Consider the following 21,499-nt stretch of genomic DNA (forward strand, 5'->3'; position numbering starts at 1 on the left):
ACTATCCACTACAGGAGATTTTGCTGTACTTGAATGGGATCACAATGCAAAAGACCCTACAGTTTCCTTTCAGATCAATTACTCATTCTCTGAAGGGACACAACTCAGGATCAAGGGCTTTTTCCTCTGTCTCAAAAGCTACTACTGAAGCCTTCCTTTTAATCTTTAACCACTGTGATTATATAAAGAACATTTTTATTATTATTATTCGACAGGTAACACCTCAGCACACACTATGGCAAAGTTTTTTGGTTTACTGATCTTTAATGGGATGTGATAATCTCCCGCTGAGCTGCTAAAGCTAAAACCCTAGGAGTCATCCTCCTCGCCTTGCTCCCCTGCACCCAAGCAGCCAGCCCGTCACCAAGTCTACCTGCTGTACCTTCTGGATATTCAATGCATCACTTCCTTTCCTTCCCCTCCCACAGCTGTCATTCAGGCCCTCATTATTTTTCACCTGTTCCAGCCTTTTCTCACTAGTTTACTTTCCTTTGGACTTAACATCTTCAAAACCACCTCCCAAAGTGCAGCCAGAGTCGTCTTTCGCAAGCACAAGTCTGATTTTGTCACTACTCTGCCTTTTAATTATTTATTAATGCCCCATCACCTTTCTGGGTTCTGTTCAAACTCATGAGCATCCTCACACATACTCTTTAGTCAAAGAATACTAAATACACTCAGACAGGGCTACCCCCTGCCCATGTGGCCCCTTGTCAAACCAGAAAAAGACACCTCCTCCAGGTGGATACAGCTGCACCAGGGGGTGAAGCCCAGGCTGAACATTAGCCCCTGCTCCCCACTTCCTGGCCACCCCTATCCCATCCCCACCTTGTCTTTTAGCAGGTCACAAGTATGCCATCAGCCCTGCAGCCCTGACTTAAGGTTCTCTTTGAGTACCTCTCTGCCTTTGCATAAGCTACTTTGTCTAGCTAGAATGCTTTCACTCACTAAATTCATCTACCAAACACCTGTTCATCCTTCCAAAGATCAAAACAATCATCCTCCTGCAAGAAGCTTTCATCTTTTCTACGCTACCCGAAAAACTTCATTATAGCATGCCTGTTATAATCATAGATTTTCCTATCTACTTTCACCAGTAGATGCTGCATTCTCTGAAAGCAAGAACCTGGTCCTTCAGATTTGCATGCTCACAAAGCCTAGCACAGTGCCTGGGAGATTGTAGACAAATAGTTGCTAAATGCCAAACAAACAAATAAATGCTGACTTCCTGTCTTAGCCTTGTCACCCTGTTAGATGGGGGCCTTTTGCTTCCCCCACACCCAGCAATTTGGAGATTACACCATGGGATCTGCTTCCTCAAGTTACACAATCCCTACTCAAATGGCTAGAAGCCAGATCTCATTTAGCAATTATTTCATTAGCCTATGATTAAGAAGAATAAACATCTTGGATTTCAGCTTCCTGTCCCCTCTCGGCAAGTTCACTAATAGATCTGTCACTGAACATTTTGTCCTTCACTGGATCCAACTCCTTTCTTTCATCTTCTCCTTCTCCCTGACTTGTTCTACTTAACAAGAGCCATCCAGCTGGAGGGTGGCTGCGTGGGAATTTGTGAGACTCTCTACTTTCACAAATGTTTATACCATTTTCATAACAAAATAGTAAAAATAAACATTAAAAAAAATCTATCCATACTTCCTGAATGACAGTCTCAATGTCTCATATTTCCACCTTCCAAGGGATTTTTCTCATTAGTCCAACTGGCCTGCCCCGATGGCCACACTGATTTTGTTTATGACTTCACTCTGCTCTCCTAGTCACTTGCTCCTCAAATCCTTTACTAATTTCCCACTGATAGGAATCCACAATTCTCTTCTCCTATTTAAGTCAAGCCAAAAGGAATACAGCCACCAGATTTAAACTCCCTGTCAAAGGCACTTGTATATCTGAAATCAAGTCATTTTATTTATGAAAAAATGTACTTGTCAGTAGGGTGGTTTCTTTCGCTGAGTCGCTTTAGGAAAGACTTGGCAGATATTAAACCTTTTATCAGAGACAGAGGTTACTGTCTCTCCATTGCTATCTATTATAGGAGAACAGGTCCCGATCAAGCCCCAGTTGAAGGGGTGAGGCTAGACCAGCTCTTCCTCAGCTATAGGCAGAGCTGTTCGCATTGCTGCTGGTGCGACCTGGTGCTGGCGCGAGGCTGAGTTTATCAGGTGATAAGGCTCTAGAGCTGTGGGGCACATGGGGTAGAGTCCAGTGATGGCTCTGGGGTGAGCCAGGGCCACACACTAGTAGATGTGGGGGACAGAATCCCAGAAGCTTAGGAGAATGCTTCTGATGGGATTTTGTTATTGTTGCAAATGACACAGTGACCCACAGAGAAATTCAAGCAAAAATGGGAATTTCTTGGGAAGGCCAGGGATGGAGATGGCCTCAGGGACTGGAAATTATTGTCAGGTTCTTCCTTGGGAGAGGCAGCATCCATTGGAGTGTGTGTGTGTGTGTGTGTGTTTCTCTGTGCCTATATACCTACCTATACATCTAGACACAGTCATGCATTGCTGAACAATAGGGATATGTGACAAGAAATGCCCGATTAGGCAATTTCATCGTACAAACACCATAGACAGTATTTATACAAACCTAGATGTTATATACAACATCTTTTGCTTTTCTTTTTAGAGACGGGGTCTTGCTCTGTTGCCCAGGCTGGAATACAGTGGTGTGATCATAGCTCACTGCAGCCTCTACCTCCCAGGCTCAAGCCATCCTCTTGCCTCTAACTCCCGAGTAGCTGGGATCATAGGCACAAGCCACCACACCTGGCTCTCTATTTTTTCATACGAAAATGTCCCAGCACATTACTGAATATCAAACATTTCCCCTACTTGATCTGCAGGGCCAGTATCAAGTACTGTGTATCACTTCTGTGTATGCTCCATTATCAGTTTACGGAACCACTGTCATGCATGGGGTCTGTCATCGACCCAAATGTTATTATGTGGTGCATGAAAGTATATAGATAGCCAGGCACAGTGGCTCACACCTGTAATCCCAGTACTTTGGGAGGCCGAGACGGGCAGATCATGAGGTCAGGAGATCAAGACCATCCTGGCTAACACAGTGAATAAAATACTACTCTCTATAATACACGTCTCTACTAAAATACAAAAAAAAAAAAAAAAATTAGCCAGGCGTGGTGGCGGGCGCCTGTAGTCTCAGCTACTCGGGAGGCTGAGGCAGGAGAATGGCATGAACCCGGGAGGCGGAGCTTGCAGTGAGCCAAGATTGCGCCACTGCACTCCAGCCTGGGCGACAGAGCGAGGCTCCATCTTAAAATAAATAAATAAATAAATAATAAAAAATTTAAAAAAAAAAAGAAAGTATATAGATAGAGAAAGCAAGGTGAACAAAAAAAGACCTCACTTTTATCTTTGCAATAGGATTCAGTGTGTGTGCACGCAGGGGTAAAGTACACAGAAAACAACCACAGTGCAGAGAACTTCGGGTTTACCTTATCCCAGATTAACAACTGCAAGAGTTCTGCCTCCTCTTAGACTCCATGTACAAAAAGACAAAATTCCAAAGAAATACTCCGATTCAGCTGGCTTAGACACTTGCTTATCTAAAACAGCCCTCATAATTGTTTACTCAGTGGTCACTGTTCCCTGTTTTACTCCATAAGGATAATTTTGATTCCATTGCAGCATCAGATAATGACATGCTCAGAAAGTCAGCTCCTTCATCACCCCAAGGGATTAACCATACTATTCATGGTAATCTGACTCCCTGCCAGTTACTAGTGTAGACAAGGATATAGGACATAAGCCTAACTAATGAGATCTGACTCGCAAAAAAAGAGAGTTTGCAGGAGGATATTTTAAAAAGTATTTCTCATTCTTGATGAAATACACAAAACTAGAACTCCTTCCCTTCTTTGGACAAGGCTCTGTGAGGACGTGATGCCTGGAGCTGCAGCAAACACCTTGCAACCATGAGGAACAAACGTAAGGAAGAAAATCATCATGCTAAGGGTAGTAGAATGAAAATACAGACAAACCTGGAGCTTTGATGACATCACTATGCCACTAAATTAACCCTGGCACCATGTCTTTCAGAAAGCCAGTCTACAGACAAAGCAATGGAACTGATGTTCAAAGTCAGCTGAAGTGAACAACTATGCAATCCAAAAAGAAAGTGAATAGCTGCCTACTTTCTAAATGATAATAAGAGTTAATGGTTACTGAGTTCCTATTACATGTCAGGCAGTGTTCCAAGTGCTTTATATGTATTATCTCACTTAAACTATACAACAACACAACAAGGTAGAAACTTTGATTATTCTCTACTTTTTAGTAAAGTAAATGAAGTTCAGAAATGTTAGGTAACTTACCCAAAGTCACAAATTCATCAATGCCAAGGTTGGAACTCACACACAGGCCTTCTGACTCTAAGAGTTTTTACCACTAGGTTAATGTTGAGGTGTTTCTGGCTTCCTACAGTTGGATTTCAAAAGCTTCCTTCATATCCTGATATCTTCGTCTCTTTTTATTTGAGCTGGTCTGAGTGAGTTTATGTTCATTGCACCCAAATGTTCCCTTAGACACTGGCATTGTCAAGATTCAGGCTTCCTTTCTCTACTCCATAACAAATCTGTGAGTCTCAATGTCAATTTGTTAAATGCACCAAATCCAGATCACACAGTAAAGCCCTGATTTAGTGGAACTCATGGCATTCCAATGGTTCCCTGTTCCCTCCCCAATTGTCACATAGTAGGTGTCTGACATCAGGGTCCTTTGGAGCTACACTTCCAGTGCAATGTGATTTATTAATTAAACTATGAATGAGTACCTAATAAGGGATGAAATTGTTGACACTGGTTCAAACACTGTAATTGTCCCATGATGTCCTCACCTCTAATTTTATGTTTTTTAACTTTTCAAAGTTAAAGTTTTTATGTAAATGACATCCTGCGATTACATACATCTCTGTGACTCTTGAGACTAGGAAGGCATTTCTATGGCCTTACTATTGTTTATTCATGTCACACCCTCACTCCCTCACTCGGTCAACAAATATTTGAGTATCTGCATGCACCAGGCACTACACGAGGCACTGGTATCAATAGGTTATGTTCTCTGCCCTCACAGAGGGCAATAAAATGTAATAATACGCCATATCAGTTTTCCCTCTAAATCAACAGGAGAGCTAAAACAAATAAAAAGAGCACATAGGATTAGACATTTTGTGGATGAGAAATCCAGTGTAGCAGCTAAAAGCAGACTCTGTTGACCGATGACCTGGGTTCAAGTCCCTGCCACTGTGTGACTTTGGATTAGTTCCCTGTATCTCAATTGTTTAACCTGTTAAATGGGGACAAAAACTGTAGCTCTGTCATTGGGTTAAGAGAGATAGCATTTTTGCAAATCACTGAGAATGTAATAAGCACTACAGAAACATTTTTCCAAAAGAAAAAAAGAGCTCCAGTCCACTCTACCCACTGATCATAACCGAGCAACCTGGCAGCCAGCAGTAGTGATGTGACAACACTGGAAACTACAAACAGGAACACAGTATCATCAGTGTTGGGAACTGGGGTTCCGGGCACCAGGACCAGGGTGACACTGCAGGAAAATGACTCCTCTAGCCACTGCCCCTAAGTGAAATAGGGCTTCTACAATCAGTTGCTTCTGGCTCTCAGAATTCCCAAACTAAGGCGTCAGTTAAAGAGAATTTAAGGTGACTTTTCCTGAATAATTTGGTTTTTAATAAGCAGATCTTGGAAGGATGAAGCAGAAGCACAAATTTGGAAGGGATCTTAGAAGTCAAGCTCTCACCCAAATTTTTAAAAAGAGTTTACATTGCTTAATAATTAGAGGAATGCCATAAAGATTACTGATTTACAACTAAAAATATACAACATATGTCATCAAAAATAGTGGAACTCATGAAGCCAGAAGATTAGAACTTGACCAACTAAATAAATAACAGGGCCAGTCATCATGGGTGGTTTTATCATTCTTTCAGATTTATATTAAATTATATCATCCATGTTCTTTACTGTCTTTGGGTTGAAGAGGTAAAAACATGGTACCTTTCTGGGTCATTAATTACATGATCTCTGGTAGGATCCCAAATCCACTAAGGGTTATTTCTTAACTCCAAAGGGGTTCTTTTGGTATGTCATGTGGATAAACTCAAACCCCTCTGACTATTGACTGATTACTCAACCTCTCCTGAAATATTTCCAACGATGAAGGTGCACAGTTTTAGACAGATCTTTTCATTCATTGAGCATCTCTAGTTATCATCAATAATTCCTTTTGTTGCTCCCAAACTGCTTATGGTGGTTCTGGAGCAAGGATATCCCTGACTCTAAATGATGGTCTTCATATGCTTGGAGAAAAGGATTCCCTGACTTGTTCTAATTTCCTGAGCTAGTCATCACTCGACATGAGTTATGACCCAAGTCCCTCAGTTTCAAAGGAGGAGATCAACAGAATCTACACATTCAAAGGGGTGTCCAGGAAGAGCATTTTGAGAAAGGGTCCCTGAAGTGCCCTGAAAGGTAATCTTGCTTCTGGACTCTGGGGAGAAGAAAAGCACATTGACGCCTTATTTTCATTATATCTGCAATATGCTTCTCCCTACCTCGAATCCTGCCGCCTAGAAAAGGGAATTGATATCAAGACTCAAACATGAGTGCATTGTGAGATCATGCAAATTCAGTGGAATTCAACAAGACTTTTGTAGCTGAAATTGGAACCAAATGTCTCAAAATACACCTGTCCCTAGACAGCATGGACTTAGTACTTTCAAAATGGAAACAATGATTTAGCTTAATCAGGGCCAGTTTTTTAAAAGTAAGCTTTATTTCTCTGTAGGTGTGACAATATAGACTTGGAACCTTCTCAGCTGATAGAATTTAATATTTAAGAGGCCAAGGTTGGGAGTTTAATTCTCATAAAAAACAATTAACTTTGATCAAAACAAAGCTCTGTGCTGTGTGCTCACATCATTCCATCCTTAAATCCCAGACTACATAGTGGTAATAATAAATAAATGGATGACAGCTAACAAGTACAGAAGATTTTTTTGTGTGCTAGGCACTCTATGGAAGGCTTTGCACAAATTATTTCATTTAATGCTCACAACTGCTCTGTGAAGCAAGTTCTCCTAGGATTTATTCAGAGTAAAAGCTAACTGCCTCCCAGTGACCCACTCTGTCTCTCTGCCCCTGCCACATTCTGCTCCACCCACACTGGCCTCCCAGCTCTTTCCCAAACACATCTGCCCCAGGGCCTTTGCACATGCTCTTCTCTCTGTCAGCAGTGCTCCCCAGGTAACCTTCAAGGCTCATTTTCTCTTCTCTTTCAAGTTTTCCTTTAAATATCATCTTCTTAGCAGGTCCTTCCACCGCCCCCTAGAAAATTGCAATACCCTCTCTGCCATCATATGACATACTTCTCTGCTTTATGTATTTTCCATAGCAGTTATCATTTTCTAGCCTATAATACAATTGACGTATTTTTGTGTTATCTGACTTGTTACCTGTGTCACTTGACTAGAAACGTGTGCCAGAATTTTTGTCTACTTTTGTTCACAGTTCTTTTTTTTTTTTTTTTTCTTTTTTTTTTTTTTTTGAGGCGGAGTCTCGCTCTGTCGCCCAGGCTGGAGTGCAGTGGCGCGATCTCGGCTCACTGCAAGCTCCGCCTCCCGGGTTCCCGCCATTCTCCTGCCTCAGCCTCCCGAGTAGCTGGGACTACAGGCGCCGCCACCACGCCCGGCTAATTTTTTTTTTGTATTTTTAGTGGAGACGGGGTTTCATTGTGTTAGCCAGGATGGTCTCGATCTCCTGACCTCGTGATCCGCCCGTCTCGGCCTCCCAAAGTGCTGGGATTACAGGCTTGAGCCACCGCGCCCGGCTTTTGTTCACAGTTCTAAACTTGGTACCTAGAAACCCACCTGATACACGGTAGGCACTTCATAAACATGTGGTGGTTATATTGTATATGGGAGGCAATACGCACAAAGAGGGTAAGAGTCAGGCCTTTTGCAGAAAGAAAAACCTCATTAGGAACCGTGTTTCAGAAACCAAACTTGAAGTACATATCCCTTTCCGGGTAGGTTGGCGCCATTACTAAGGGCAATGTAATAGATCTAAATAACTTGTAAATTGAGGTTGGCGCCATTACTAAGGGCAATGTATTACATTTGAATAATACATAAGTAGCAATACACACCACCAGTCAAGAATAAAAAGAAGTATTCCAAGTGTGTTCCATATTCTGGAATTATGTAACAATAGTCAAAAATCACTTGGAATATTTTGTGACTCTTCTGGGAAATTTTTTGTCACAAAACTTGAGGGAAATGTGCCAAACTAAAAAATGAAGGAGATCTAAAAGTTCTCATGAAAATGTTTTCCCAGGGTTGTGCCACAGCAAGAATGACAGCGTATAATACTTCTTTATAGATGCCATTCAGATTCAAGGATCTTTTCCCAAGTTCCTTTTAGGTGATTATATTTAACCTCCTTAACAATGCAGGAATCCAATTTGCAGATGAGGCACTGTCATCTGAGAGGCTGTGTGCCTTCCTGAAATAGCCCAGTAAGGGGTACAATGCAGAACAGAATAGAATTCTTTTGTCTCTATCTGGCATGCCTGCCCAGGCTTCATGTATTTATCATTTTACAGTGTCTTCTATCCTGAGGCAAAATCCTCAGTTTTTGTAAGTGACTAACTTAATGTCTCATCAATGAAAAAATATAGAACTACAAATATTACTTTCTCTACCTCTTTTTCTGAGGTCGGCTGTTGCACAGATTCAAGAGATTCATACCGGAGGGCATACATCATCATAGTAAAATTAGTGTCTTTGTCTGAAGTTCATTTCACTAACTAAACAGCCAGGCGTATAAAGCTCACATTATTACAGAGGGGGAAAAATGCAGCTGCTGACAGGATCGCTAAGAGCAACAAACACCAGGAAAATCTCTTCTCAAAAAACCACTTTTTTCTTAACCATATTTTTGCTGACTATTTTCTCCACAGCCTTGGAAACTTGTTTTCACCTCCATTCCTTTCCAAAAAAAGAATTTTACCCCGGGGGAGAAAAAAAAATTAAGACCTCAACACCAAGTACAAATTGCTCATTTAAAGAACAGGCATGAAGGATGTGGGGGCTTTTCTTCCTTAAAAGCTCATCACTCTGTAGAAAGAATCTGAAGGCTGTCCTGATTCTTCTTGAGCAATGGAGCAGTTTTTTGGTTTTGTGTGAGTTAATTTTAATTAAAAAAAAAAAAAAAAGCACCATTCTTGAGAAGCTGTTGCTATGAGACTTCCTGGGCCACAACAGATGGCCACAAGAACAGTTCTCAGGCCTGAGCTCCGAGCTCTGAGGCCTCCACTCAGGCATACCATTAACATTCCTGAAATACCTTCGGAGGCAATGCAGGCCAGCCACCTTCAGACGGCTCACCCGCAGCTGGCCTCCCTGGTCAAGGGGCCAGGGTTGAAATTTGTTATAAATGAAATGATCGGGTCTTTCCAGGAAAAAGCCAGAGGTGAGAGGATGCTGTTCTCAATTTAGGCTTCAGGAAAACTTTACCAGCAACCCACTGGAGTTTTGAGTTGTTCAGGTGAGCACATGCCCAATTCATTTCATTGTTTTAATGCTCTCTCTTTCAGTCACAGAGTCATCTGGTTAAGAGAACCAGCATATTTTTGGCCTGAAGCATTTTAGTGCCCACAGAGAACTGCTCAGGGAAAGGTTTAAGGATCCCTGATTTCCCTTTTGACAGAAAGACAAAAACAAAAGGAAAACCGCATGGTATTTGAGGTTCTAATTTCTCACTAACTTCTTGGTAGTGTTGGACAAATTCTTCCACTTCATTCTTTTTCTCTCTCTCTTCCAAACTAGGATAATGATATATGACCTACCTCAGATGGAAGAACTAGTGATCCACAATTAATAAACAACTGAGAAATAATTGCATAAATATCAGGTCACTAAGACCGGGCCTCCACTGCTGTGAGAGTAAAGATAAGGGAAGAACTTGGAGATTCCCTTCAGAGGCTGATTGCTGGGACCCCCGCCCCTGGAGGGCTGATGGGCAATGCTGAACACCGGGTTTAGTGGGCAGAGTCTACTGGTAGCTCTACTGCTTACTAGGGAGCTTTGGTACTTGGAAAAAAAATCAAGTGTTTCTGAGCAGCCATAGCTTCCCAGGGTGGGGCTCATTTACATTCCAACACCAGAGTTTTTGCTTTAAAGCCAGGCTTCCAATGCAGAAGCGAAGTCTTCCTTCAGTGACTGATGCCAGGAGTCTCTTTTTCTGTTTTTTGAGACGGAGTTTCACTCTTACCACCCAGGCTGGAGTGCAATGACACAATCTCGGCTCACTGCAACCTCCACCTTCTGGGTTCAAGCGATTCTCCTGCCTCAGCCTCCTGAGTGACTGGGATTACAGGCATGCACCACCACGCCCAGCTAATTTTGTATTTTTAGTAGAGACGGGGTTTCTCCATGTTGGTCAGGCTGGTCTCAAACTCCTGACCTCAGGTCTTGGCCTCCCAAAGTGCTGGGATTACGGGCATGAGCCACCATGCCCGGCTAGGAGTCTCTTGATCACTTGTGGAACATCAGTCATTCTATCAGTTTCGGTTCACACAAGTTTGTTAAGAGCTTTTATGTCAATGAGATCAGATGATATGCCACCAATACCGCTCTGCAGCTATCATTTGGGTTTCATTTTTTAAACCAGTCAGTCGAACTAAGAAGCAAAATGGTGTGAGACAGCTTAGCTTCATGCCTTCCAAAATCATCCATTTGTCCGAAAGCATACCTTACCACCTGTCACCAAAATGTGATCATTAAGACTGCTGGGGATTTTTTGGTTTATTTTTTGTTTTCTAACAAACATGCCTTTTAGGGGTTTGGCCTAACAAGGAGTGCTACCTTTTCCCTATTAACCAGTGACATTTTAATGAAGTCATCTATGGAGGGGTGCAGGTGAGGAAGCTGTTTCTTTTCCCATGTGTCTAGGGCTACCCAAACTCAGCTTGCTTGTCTATTCCCTATGGCCAGAGCACATTGAGCTAAGGGAGGTCTTCACCCAGCTGTTCAGCTTCTGAACTCACAGGTCTCTCCAACCCCAGGAAAAGTCAGGGGCCAAGGCTGGACACTGTGGGGAGAAGAAGAGGGGAGAGACAGAAACAAGAGAGAGGAAGGTGTCTGATGTTTACAGCCTTCCATTTGCAGAGCTGAACCTTCCAAGCAGAGCCAATGGGGTGCACAGTGTGTGTCTGGGAGGGGGAGGCTGCGTGGCTTTCTTGTGCCCCATTGTGTGTTGTGCTGTCCACATCACCAGTAGGGACCCTCACCAGACAGCAGTCCGGAAGCCTGGCAGGCATTCCACGGTTCCCGGAAGGAGGCTTTTAAAAATGGTCACTCGGGAAACAATAAACTTAAGACACTTAATCCCCTTGCCCTCCAATCTAACTCTCTAATGGTATTGTTCTTGGAATAAAATATCTATTTATCATAGTTATTAATGAATGTGTTACATTACATATTTGGAGTCCCCTGGTACTCTGTAGACACGAACAAGGGCTTTCTACACTCTTAATATGAAACGTGGGGTTTGTGACTTTGTTTACTTTTTAAGTATTGTTAAGTTTTTCATCCCGCTCTCTCCCTTTCTGTACCTTTTTAGGATACTGGGGTTTTTATGGAAGACAATGATTAGGGCTAACATTAGGGTATAAGATTAGGGTATTTATCCATCTCCATACAAAAAATGACTTATCCTTAACTCAGGAAATTACCTTTGATTTACATATATTCTCTAGGTTGTAATTCATAAGCAAAGGTAGATTTTTAAAATATAAACCAGTGCTAAATGTTTAATATCTATTTAGCTTTCCGATGTTCATTTCTGTTTAACGCCTTCAACCTTTATAAATTCGCTTTTTCTCTACCTACCTATGGATCTATATTTTAAAATCACTTGCATATACATTATATTTTTAAGTGATTGCTATAGACTTGTGTGATGATCATATTTCATCTGCTGAGTAATGTCATTTCTGGTGCTTTTATTCATCAAAACAGTACTTTTTATATTTATATTAAATGTTACTAATGTGTTATCTTAGTACAGGAAAATGTTTTTATGAAGACACTTTAGCTAACTGCTGAAAAAAATGGAAAACTCCAACTGGCTGTAGCCATTGGAAGAAAAAAACACATTCGAGGATGATTAACACAGATTTTGAATGACCTGTTTGCCCCATTGCTGTTTATCACTTGAACAGAATCACTGAGAACTGGTAAACACCTTCCTTTCATGAAGGTGTTTACATCCTTGAAATTAATGAGGTGGGAAAAGTAGTCTCAGAACCTCTTTAGATTTATAAAGAGAACTTTACCCATTTTCAGAATTTTTCAATGAAAAAACAATTTTAATCCAAGGGAAAATTACTTTCCTTCCTATCACAACAAAACAGGGTGAAAACACTAGTCCCAAACCACCAGTCTTTTATCCATCTTCAACTATTAAATCCTCAAGTTACAAATATGGTGACAGCAACCCCAAAGACAGGATGGTCCCTGAAGTATGTGTCAATTGATTTACAGTAAAATGAAATCAGAGCACAGTTTAGGCTTAATCAGAATCACACAGAATTACATTCCTAAGCATCTCAACTGTTGCTTAAATGTAGGTGCTTGTATTTATAATTCGACCTGCTCTGAAACATAAAGGATGAGAAGAGTGAGCCCACCAATCAATAAAATCCAGTTTTGCTGTTGAAGTGCAATTCATTGATTCACCCATGTTGAACAAGCCTAAAAAAGAAAAGCTGCCTTCATATCCAAACGAGAAAGTTAAAGATAGTTTTAAAAATAAGTTAAAATTAGGCTATAAATTCTGAGATTGCATGATTGGAAGGAGCCAAGATATTTGGGCTGACTTGGTATTATTATACAAGTTAGCATATATATTTGTTGGCCTTAACTAAAAGTTACTTTACTCTGTTATCACTTGAGCTTCTCATCAAATACGAAAATGTGCCCGTTGCCTGAGAGGACTAGAGTCATTTGTCAAGCTGTCTCCTCCCCATGTACGTCTTTATTTATTCTTTTATATTATTTTGTCAGCATATCTGTTAGCCCAAAACCTTGGTGATTTCATCATAAAGGCCTAACTTGAACAACTTCCCTAGCTATCTTTAGTTTATCTTCCCAATACTGGCATTTCTGCCAACATCGACGGAGAAATAATGTCATCGAGAAATCGCTGGTTTAAAATGGACTTACCTTAAGGAAGTCTATGCCCAGGCAGGTTCATTGTCCTCAGTTATCTGTTGGACATTTCTGTCTTGCGTGACACTGGGCCAAGGCTGGCCCACCTCGGGAGCTTGGTGGCTTGGGGGAGGTGGCCTAGAGGCACGGTTCTGGCCCAGGAAGGATCTGCAGGAGCCAGCCCGAGGAAGGCAGAGCTGAGACACAGGTGTCTGACACCACAGACGCACCTCCGCTGGTAACCTGGGCTGCCCTGATTAGCCAAGCACAAAAGGCAGTTTGAATGACTGCCTCCTCCCAGCCAATCGCCGGCCGCCTGCCTGACAGGAGCAGGCCCGCTGATGTAAGGGGAAGTGCGCTCGGCCAGAACCTGAGAACCGGTTTCCACCGCGCTGGCACTCCGGCTCCGGCGTGCATTCCCGCCGCCACTCGCAGGAGCTGCTTGTCGGGCTGTGGTGTCCTGCCCGTCCCCAACAAGTGTCGCTCTAGGGTCCTCTGACTCAGAAACACGACGTGCTGTGAAGACCATTAAAGCGAAGGTAAAGAAGAACACAGCGTCGGCAGCTTTATCTGCCCTTCCTCCCAGCCCTTGCTAGTCGGGTTTTTTGTCGCTAATTAAGTTCAATTTTTAATTAGCTATGGTTTTTGCAAGCAACAGTTTCTTGCAGACGCTGGGAGAAGAGGCAGGAGCAATAAAGAAAGATCTTTCTACAGTCATTGTTCTCAACAATGAAATTCAGTATTATAAAAATCACAGACATAAAAATAGATCATTTATAATAAAGATGCTGCTCATAAAAAGACAAAACAACAACACCACATTGCATCTTAGAATTCAGCACAATGGGGTGCGATGCAGCCTGCCTTTGTAGATGAAATCATAACAGGTTTCCTAAACTCCATCCAGTTAGAGACTTTACTTAAATCTATCATCTGAGGCCCTGAAACCGCAATCCTTCGCAGCTGTATGGATAAGTAGTGCTTGATTCAAGTTTGGTATTTGCCCCAGACTGTAGGGGTCAGCTTAACAGTAACCATAGACACAAAGAGAAAGAGAGAAAAGGCACACACAGAAAGAAAATGGGACTCCAAGAGTGTCTGAGTTTATGGGTATGTAAATGTATTTTCCTTAGAGCCATCATGATGGGAAAAAAAATTATAGAATACACAGACAATTTCTAAATTTCCTTGCGAAAGCATTGGAACAAGATTTGCAGGTTATTTTTAGGCATAGAAAGAAGAGAGAAAGAAAGCATGCCGCCCTCCCCACACACACAGAATTCTGAACTCACAGTGGCATTATTTTCTACAAGCAGTAGTAATCATTCCAGACACCGAGAAAGTCTGAAGCATCCTCAAGGTTATCATTGCATTTCAATGGTGATACTAATTTTATTGAAAGATTGTTCCTGTATTAACTGGAAAGTCTGTCGCTCCAGAATGTTCCACTTGAGTTGCAGAGTTATTTATATCTCTATAATGTGAAATATTAGGAAATGAAATTGAGGCAAATGTGGGATAGGAATGGGGTGGGGTACAGAAACATCTTTCAAAAGAAGAGAAGCCTCCCACTAGATCTGGCATCATAGATGCATTCGTTCAAAAGTAGCCTCCTTTTTTCTTAGGAAAGCACAGTTCTTATCCCAGCTTTATGTTTTCCTCTCCCCACCACGCAACTTCCCCAAAACATCACAACAGAGTGGAATTTCCTTCCATCATAGGCTACTCCCAGCAAGCCAGAGTTCAAGAGCAGCCAGGCCATGCAATTCATTTTGAATATGTCAAATTTAATAACCTCCTGCTGCGGACCAGACCTCATCTCTACTATGCGGAATGATGAATGGTCATGTTTGACGTTTGTTTATCACAATCAGTTGGCTAGTATGGGAACGCCATTTCCGAAAACAGCAGAACATTCCCAGTAGTTTACAGGAGCCAGGAGTGGACTCATTTGTGTCACCAGTCACTTCCTCATAGTCCAGTTCTGTCCAATTTAAGCTCACTTCAGATCTACCTCTGCTCCAGATTTTCTGTGACAACATCCTCAACATTTTGTTGGCTCCGGGAACCATGTATATTGCATACACAGTCCTCATGGATGCTATGTTACAGTAAAAGAAATCTGTGTGACTTTTTTTTTTTTTTTTTGAGATGGAGTCTTGCTCTGTTGCCAGGCTGGAGTGCAGTGGCACAATCTCAGCTCACTGCAACCTCTGCCTCCTGGATACAAGAGATTCTCCTGCCTCCACCTCCCAAGTAGCTGGAATTACAGGCATGTGCCACCACGCCCGGCTAATTTTTGTATTTTTTTAAGTAGAAATGGAGTTTCACCATGTTGGCTAGACTGGTTTTGAACTCCTGACCTCAGGTGATCTGCCTGCCTGGGCTTCCTAAAGTGCTAGGATTATAGGTGCAAGCCACCGCACCCAGCCTCTATGTCACTCTTTAGGGAAATTAAACAAGTAAAAGTTAAAAGCAATTAAATCACCTGTCCTTTCACAAATTATGAGATGAATAAGGAAAGCATTGCTATTTACAAAGAATGGATGCCTATTAATAATATTAGATTGAATGATATGAAATTGCCAAATTGCCAATATTTGATAATTTTTGGTCCACTACAACAGAAATTTCATGTGGTTCCAACCTACAGTTGGCCCATAGTTAGTAGTTACTACGTGTCAGTAGTTACCATGTTACGTTCTCTAATCATCACCACAATTCTATAAGGTAAATATTATAATTATTACTCCAACTTTACAGATGTGGAAACTGAGGCTTCGAGAAATTAAGTAACTTGTTGAAGATTTTACAGCCAGCAAGCAGCAGATCTGGAATGCACACCCAAGCAATCTGACTGCAGAGCCCACGCTTTGAACCACCACCCTCTGAGATAAAGGCTTTGAATTCACCAGCTTTGTGATTGCAGGCAAATTATTCAGCTTTTCCAAGCGTCAGTTTTCTATCCTCTGAAATGGGTACCTATCTGATGTGAGGACTGAAGGTGATGCTATGAAAAAGCACTTAGCATAGTGCTTGGTCTACAGGAAGAACTCCAGTGTTACCCAGTCGTGGTGGTATGGGCTGGATGATCGCTCTTCCTACCTTCATCATGACCTGAGGTGAGAGCATAGCGCATGACCTTTCACCCTTGGGTGGCTGGGTGGCCACTCATGGACAGAAGGATGGTGAGGTCTGGGGTCCTCAAGTCTGGAGATTATGCCGTCCTGAGTCAGTGCAGACTACTCTGGTGCATCGGATGTTCTTTACACTGGAATGTGCACCAGCTCCCCTCATTTAGAAGGAAGACCGTCCACACCACGCTGCTCCCCCAGCCCAGTAAGATCTGCCCACAGCCCTATCTTGTATTTCCTCCTTTCTCCACATCTGAGTTCTAGAGAGCATTCAGACTCAGCTGTGATCAAAAACAAACGCATCTGTTCCTCATGTGGAATGCTTTCACAAACATCTTGACTTGTCACTTTCTCCCTTCCCAGATTCTTTGGCGATCAGTTGCAGAGGGTTAGGCCATTCTTGTTGGAAGAAGTAATGATGATCTAATCTGGAAGCAGTGCTGTAGACCCTGCTGTACACTGGACCAGAAGGGAGGGGACTTTGCTTTCCCTTCTGGCTCTGCCACTGATTAGCACGTGACCTTGAACACGTTACTTATTGTCTAAGGCTCTGTTCGTCGTCCTTGGAGGAGGCCCCTGGTCCAGAACATCACTCAGTGTCTTCCTAGTCTTAATATTTGTGGTGAAGAGAGGATAAAAAGGAATATACTAGATGAGTGTTTGAATATGGTGCTTTTATTTTTTTCTCTCAAAGCTCATCTACTCAAGCACATCTTGTTTTCTCCTAATTACCATTTTATAAGCCTAAGGCAGGAGAGTTTTATGTTACTCTCTTGATGAACTGCAGACCAAGATGAATAGCCTTGATTTCTGAACACCAGATTTCCGCTGGTATTTTTCCTTAATGATTTGCACATGTCCTTGCGAGGTGCTTGTTTGGGATTAGAGATGAAGTTCCATGGTGGGAAAGCTGCACAAAATAATGAAGACTGATTTCTTTGCTCATTTTGATTTTTTTTTCTGTGTCTGTCCGTAACAGTGAAACTATTCTCTAGGTGTTGTAAGGTAGATTGACTTTCTGTGTAAGGCAGGTTTAAATGTGCCTGTAGGGCACAGGCATTTAAACTCCCAGGAGGAACTTAGGAAATTTATGAATGGGGGAGATAGAAACAGCCTCTTGAACTCTTGGTCTGGTTTTCTTTTCCAAGAGCACTCACCAACTTCTAACACACTGTTTCATTTACATATGTATTGTGTTTGTTATTTATTGCTTCTGCTCACAAGAATGTCAACTCTATGAGACAGAGGTGTTTGATTTTTATCATGGCTGAGTCCCAAACACCTAGAGCAATGGCTGGCATTTATTAGGTGCTTAATAAATCAGCTTTACAAAATATGCAAAAGATTCAGGTAGAACAGGTGTCCTGTACATCTAACTTTTGGAAGTCACACTGCATCTTTAGAAGGAAGAGGGATTGTAGAATAAATCTCAATGGCGAGGGTAGAGACCAGGTCCAAGATGATGATGATGTGTTAGACAGTAAATGAACTTTTGTGGGGTTCACGATTAGTTTAGCCCAACTCTGCAAATTCCCACATACAGGTTTCAGGCTGAAAGAAAACTGGGCAGTGAGCCTAGATAGAAACTCAATAAGCTCAGTTTCTCCCTTCTAGCCCATTTTCATTTAATTTCCTGGGAAATTGTATTTGTTGAACTCCAAGTATGTCTGAAAGAGTCAGATCCTTGAAAACGCTGTAAGGGAAGCAGACACACAGCAGCTGAGCCCAATGCTCATTTTGCACTCAGGCAATCATTTTTTATCCCAGTCTGATGACACCCTAACTTTAACAAGTTTGATGAGATAATGGCTCCAGGCTTCTTAGTATCATAAAAGATGTCAGTTAAGTCCAAAGTATTATTATACAATACTTGTCCGGTATAATAACTGTAGGACATAAACCACTTATGATATAAAAAAGGCACACAAATGAAAATGACTGGCATTACAGATGAGAATCAACACATTTTTTCAATTTAATTCTGCTTCTACTCTGCTGGCCTAAAGTAATCATATCCCCCTGTTCTTATTTCTCTCTTTCCATATTCTTTAATTCTTTGGGGAAACCAAGGTATTTCTTCACAAGAATGTTACTGGCCAGAAAGTAGCAATTAAAGGCATTGAACTCAATCATCCCTTCAAAGTCCCAACATCCCAGACAGTGAAAACCAAGTTACCATTTAGTGCTAAGAATAGGAGGTAAAGGAGTTACATTTGGGTTCACAATTCATTCTTAGGAATGAAAAAAACCTCTTGGAGAAAAAGCATTGTGGAACACAAACTATAGCATTATTAATGATTCATTTCAATCTCTGGGACAATTACACAGCTAATATAAAGAATAAATAAGGTGGAAAGGTAGAAGCACGTATCAGTTACATTTATATAATTACATATGTACTTAGTAGAGTACATATGTAATGTTTACTAGGCATCAGGCAGGATACTAAGTACTTTACATATTTTAACTCTCTCAACCACCCCACAAGGGAGGTACTATTATTATCGCCATTTCCCAGGTGGAGAATCTCAAGCACAGAGAGATTAAAAACTTGCCCAAGATCGGCCAGGCGCAGTGGCTCATGCTTGTAATCCCAGCACTTTGGGAGGCCGAGGCTGGCAGATCACCTGAGGTCGGTGTTTGAGACCAGCCTGACCAACATGGAGAAACCCCATCTCTACTAAAAATACAAAATTAGCCAGGTGTGGTGGCACATGCCTGTATTCCCAGCTACTCTGGAGGCTGAGGCAGAGGTTGCAGCGAGCCAAGACCACACCATTGCACTCCAGCCTGGGCAACAAGAGTGAAACTCCATCTCAAAAAAACAAAACAAAACAAAACAAAAAAAACTTGCCCAAGGTCACAAAATTAACAAGTGGTAGTAACAGGATTTGAAGCCAGGTAACCTGATTTCAAGTCATATGCTCTTAAACACTACTGCACATATTGGATTTACTGCAACTTCGGAATGGGACATAGACGGCATGTATGATGCTTAGCAGCTTTGGGTATTTTTCCGGGTAGCAGTATTCTCCTTAGTGAGGATATGCCACACCTTCCCCAGCCAGATATCAGCAGAGGGGATCAGCTGAATGGCGCCAGCCAGCAGTAACGAGAGAGGTTGTCAAGCAATTAGCCTGATGATAATTTGGTATAATAAAACCTGCTTCAAATCATGATTTAAACTGACAGTGAGGAGAACATTTTTCCTTTCACTTTCATAACTCTGCATCTTGTGCTATAGTAGAAAAGGATGGTTTGAATCACAGTGGGACTAACAAACCCATTTGCCATGAAAAGAAATGTGACAGGAGATATGTACAAACAAGTAGTCAGCACATGATGCAGGGTTTTTCATTCACTCAACAAGCATTTCATGAGTGCTTGCCATGGACTGGAGAGATCAAAGAGAGTAAGACACAATGATTCCCTCCCCCGGTTTAGGATTAAAAATCATCAACCAGTTCTCCATTGGAAAAGACAGCTTTGTCAGTTGGCTGGAGATGAAGAAGATAACTGGCCCACCAGTGTTAGCGCTACCAGGCTGGCAAACTCAAATGCTGACTAGACCAGGCAGGTGGAGTAAATGAGCAAAGCAACAGGTGTAGGATCACAGGAAACAGTGGAGCCCCAAGGCAAACTGGAAAGAGAATGCCTCATTAGACGTGGGTGCGTGCAGCTCCAGCTCACTGCTGCCAGATCGTCTGACTTCTCCACAAGCCAGAAATCCAGATTATGCAAAACTTCCAGATTTTTAATGTGGATTAAACAAACATCTGTAGATCAAGTACTTGTGTAAGTGTGTTTATTTATTTACTTTTTGAGACACTCTGTTGCCCAGGCTGGAGTGCAGTGGCATGACCACGACTCATGCAGCCTTGACCTCCCGGGCTGAAGCAATCCTCCCACCCCAACTTCCTGAGTAGCTGGGACCACAGGCAAGCACCACCACACCCAGCTAATTTTTTTTTTAATTTTTAAAAATTTTTTGCAAAGTCAGGGTCTCATTATGTAGCCAGGGCTGGTCTCAAACTGCCAAATTGCTGGGATTATAGGCGTGAGCCACCATGCCCAGCCAGATGTCATTTTTTAATTCTCACAAAAAACTTTATTAAATTCACTGAGACTTGTTAAAAATAAAATCAACTTGCTTTAATGGTGGATTTGGTATGGGTAGGTCTTGTGATCCTTATGAAATCATTTAAAAATTTTTATTAAAGTGTAACATACACAGAATGGATAAAGTGTACTAATCTATGTAAAGGGTAAAAATGATATAGAACATTTCTAACACCCACAAAAGGTTCCATCAAGACCTTTCCAGCTAATTCCAGACTTTCCAGCCCACCTTGGGTCTACATCATAAATGAGCTTTGCCTGTTGTTGTCTCGTTCAAATCTTAATTATGAGAAACTGATAACAGATAGAGTTGCATCAGGTCTGAAAGAAATAAAACTGTGTTCAAATAAATAAGGTAAAACCAAAAAGAGTGATGGCAAACTCAACAACCCCATGCAGTTCACAAAGTTAGCCGAGAGCTCTGGTGATTACTGCCTTCACACACCTGTTCTGTCTGATAACCACCATCTCTTGTGCGGTTACCATATGCCAAGTACCTGCTTGTCACTCTGCATAGAGGATCTCATGTAAGTATCACAAAACCCCCTGAGATACAAATTTAGATAAAGTTTCTTCCAACTGTATAGCTAAAGGAAACTGAGCCTGTAATAAGTTATGAGGCTAGATTCACACAGTCAATAAGTGAAAAGTCCAGATTCAAAGGCAGGGCTACTCCAAAGTTCAAGTACCTTTCCATTGCGCTACATAGCCTCCCCATAAAATTAGGGGTGTGTTTTCTTAGCTCTTCCACAATGATAAACTTCTTTTCTTAACCAGGAGCATAATAAACCTTATTTAATTTAGAATCTAAATTCTGAATGATTTACATTATAAGGATTGGTGGAGGTGTGGGTTATTAAAAGATGACATTACCTAGGTACTTAAAAAAAACTTAATGAACACAGTAAAAAGAAGAGGGAGAAAATATATCACCATCTTTTATTAACATAGGTATTATCTACCTTTATTTA

The 21,499-nt window shown here is 41.7% G+C and overlaps 1 protein-coding gene and 1 long non-coding RNA gene across 5 annotated transcripts in view; one reads left to right on the forward strand and one right to left on the reverse strand.

The window, feature by feature from the left end:
• SHROOM3 (shroom family member 3) overlaps window positions 1–21,499 on the reverse strand; it is a 348,621-nt gene that overhangs the window by 184,340 nt on the left and 142,782 nt on the right. For 3 of the 4 annotated variants that reach the window (XM_065544545.1, XM_015450386.3, XM_015450388.3), the window contains exon 1: window positions 13,291–13,481. The exons of the other annotated variant lie outside the window; for it this stretch is intronic. The gene's annotated coding sequence lies outside the window, so the exon portion shown is untranslated. Of the gene's footprint in view, window positions 1–13,290; window positions 13,482–21,499 lie in introns of those variants that run through there. 4 annotated transcript variants of the gene reach the window in all.
• LOC123573582 (uncharacterized) lies at window positions 9,440–17,348 on the forward strand. Its single transcript, XR_006698214.3, has 2 exons — window positions 9,440–9,610; window positions 16,039–17,348. It is a non-coding gene; the product is annotated as an uncharacterized lncRNA (long non-coding RNA).

The sequence above is a fragment of the Macaca fascicularis genome, chromosome 5, assembly GCF_037993035.2.
Source record: "Macaca fascicularis isolate 582-1 chromosome 5, T2T-MFA8v1.1".
NCBI lineage: Eukaryota > Metazoa > Chordata > Mammalia > Primates > Cercopithecidae > Macaca > Macaca fascicularis.